Source organism: Chinchilla lanigera, unplaced genomic scaffold (assembly GCF_000276665.1).
Source record: "Chinchilla lanigera isolate Chin_1 unplaced genomic scaffold, ChiLan1.0 scaffold00020, whole genome shotgun sequence".
In the NCBI taxonomy this organism is placed as follows: Eukaryota; Metazoa; Chordata; class Mammalia; order Rodentia; family Chinchillidae; genus Chinchilla; species Chinchilla lanigera.
Genome location: NW_004955421.1, coordinates 22,772,983 through 22,775,869, shown reverse-complemented (window position 1 = coordinate 22,775,869; position 2,887 = coordinate 22,772,983). Strand labels below are relative to the sequence as shown.

The 2,887-nt window shown below is 55.0% G+C and overlaps 1 protein-coding gene across 1 annotated transcript in view; it reads right to left on the bottom strand.

The window, feature by feature from the left end:
• Positions 1-2,887, bottom strand: part of Pfkfb3 (6-phosphofructo-2-kinase/fructose-2,6-biphosphatase 3) — a 106,388-nt gene that overhangs the window by 92,808 nt on the left and 10,693 nt on the right. The window lies entirely within an intron of this gene.

Below are 2,887 nucleotides of genomic sequence, written 5' to 3'. Positions count from 1 at the left end.
CATAAGCTCTGTAGTATCTGTCATATATTATATATCATGCCATAAGCTCTGTAGTATCTGTCATATATTATATATCATGCCATAAGCTCTGTAGTCCATGTTGGAAAAGCAGACTAGAGGTGTCTAACCCCCAGCTCTGTCACACGATTTGCCGAGAGAACTCTGGCAAGTTACTTCACCTCTCTCAGCCTCACTTATCTTTCAAAGGGACATAGTAACAGAAGGTACTGCCAGTGGTTACTGGGGGGATACACGGAAACATGTAAAGCGCTTCGCTCAGCACTCAAAAGGTGCTCAGTAAAGACCAGTTTTGTTTCTTATCATTCTTTAATCCTTAGAACTTCTAGCTGCTATTTCTTATCTCTCTTTGCGGAGCGTGGGGGCATTGGCTTTGGCTGGTTTGGGTTTGGGTGGAGGTGGTTTCAGATAGGGTCTTGCTACATAGCTAGCCCAGGCCAGCTGTGAACTCGCTATGTAGCCCAGGCTGGCTTTCACCTCATCCTCCTTCCTCAGCTTCCTTGTCCCTTCTAACAGTGGGGACATGCAAGAATACTTGGAGCACTGCTGTTTGACAACATTTTCACAGGACTCTAGGCATGGAAGAGACCCGGAGAGCTGAGCCAAGGCCCCGGGCTGCAGGCTGAGCCACGCTCTGCCCTTGAGAGAAAGTACGATCTACTTCATTTGTAAGGCGTGAAGTTCAAGCAGAAGAACGATCCCAGCCTTTCTCCCCACACCGAATCGTGAGATTCAAGGCCTTCTCCCCCACATCCGGCTAGCATGCTTCCTGACCTCTTAGTTATCACTAATCTCTCTCTTTTACATTTTATGTCGGGACACTAATTTCTCCTTATGCACACCAATCTCAAACCCACTTCTACAGACCCACTTCTCCAGGACAGCTTGGCCTAGGAGGCCACCACCGTCCCTCCTACTGCAGCCGCAGTTGCCCTGGAGACCAGCTGGAAAGAGCCACGGGCACTGACCACTGTGCGGGCATCTCCCTTCCCTCTGCCCTGCTTGTCTGGCAGCGTGTGAGCCTGGCACTGAGCATAGGCAATATTGCTGAGTTACAGCCACACATGCACCCACCCGTGCTGTAGGGTTCCGCCAGACACACATTACACCTTTGGTCCATTCCTTCTGGCTCAGTCCTAGCCACCACCACACACCAACCAAACAAAGCCAGTGTGACATAAGCCAGTGAGGCTGGCCCTGGCCACACCCAGAGTTGCTTCCTTAGCTGTGGCCTTCTTACTCAGAACTGCTCTGCATCCAGACATCTCACCCCTGCTTCCCAGCACCTGCTGGAGAGCGCAGGAGGTGAGCCCGGGGATGGGACCTGTGTCTGTCTATGAACCTAGCACAGACCCTGGCCCACGCTGGCCACGCTAAGTGCCCGGATGTGACAAAGAATGAAAGACGTGGCACACACGATCACTCCACTTTGCCCTAATGAGGCTCAGCAGGGGTCACTGTGCTCCTCCCACAGGTGATGCACAGGACCAGGTCCTAAGGCACCTGGCTGATTACTGGGGTTGCAGTGCTCTGGCCCTGGGTATTTCTTTCAGACAGAAGGTTGTAAAGTCAGGGTTCTACATAACCCTGTGGTTATCCTGTGCCCTGCCCAACCCCAGGTCCTGAGTCTTTCCCTCAACTCTTCCCAACCTGCCCGTTATTCACGTGGTTCCTGCCAGGCCCCTGATGGAGCGGATCCCAAGGAGGATGCTTGTCAAAACACAGCAGCACGGCCCGGGAAGGGAGTAGCAGCCACCCCTCCTGGGCTTCTAGCCCACTGAGCAAGGCTTCTCCATCTGGCTGCCTTGATTTGCGGAGGACAGCAGTCTTTTCATTTAAATTACACTCTGAATAGTGAATACATTCAGATGGCTCAAAACTGAAAAAGTACAGAAGAGCACTGCACGGGCGCCTCCCCCACCTCTGAGGAGTGCAGGGACCGAGCGCTGCGCTAGCGGACCTTGTCACCTCCAGGCAGCTTCAGAACACGGCCCATCACGACCCTGAGCCCCACGCCGGCTCCCTGCAAGTCCCACTTGCTGTGCCGACACATAAAGAAGAGCTCACAGCTCAGTCAAGCAGAGAAGCTCTGCCCAGACTCAGAACCAGCCAGAGTGCATGTCCCGGCTCACACCAAAGTTTCCAGAAAATTCAGACAGCACTGCTTCCGCGTAAGAATTATTTCTCACGCCTTTAGGACCTTCACAAAGTAGCATCCACAGAAAGCGGGGAGGGGTGTTTCTTTCCTCACCCTGCAGCGGCGCCTCTTCAGATTAAAGCAACAGCAAACAAAATCTAAGCTTCCCTTGCTTGGCAGCACGCAAAAGTTATTAATAATGCACTAAGACGTACGGTCCTAAAGCGCGATTTTTATGTGCAAAACATAATTTAACAGCCAGGTCCTCAGTGTCTCCGGCACAAGGCAGGTGCCTAAGAGTCGGGGCAAATGAACGCGTGTCTTTGCTTCTAGAAGTCTGCGCACGGGGACAAAAGCAGGCAGGGGAAGCAATGAACTCATCGATAAATGACTCGTCACGCTGCAGCTAGCGAGGCCAGGTGGGGCGCTGAGAGCCTGGCGGAGCCCGGAGACGAGGTGGCCAGCTCACGCACGGATGAGGGGGACCCCGAGGACAGCAACCACGCCCGAACGTCGCCAGGTGGCCGCGAGGAGGCCGGAAGCCATCAGCCCTACTGCTCCCACGGCGCTCCCCTCCGCTCCGGCCGCAGGCCGGGGGTTCCGAGAGCCCGGCGCGCCGCCCGGGCTCGCAGCGGTATCCGAGCACCTCCGCTTCCTTCGGGACGAGCCCGGCTGCCGCCTGAGGTCCAGCCGGCCTGGGAGAGGACCGACGCGCGCGACAGAGGCGGGGAG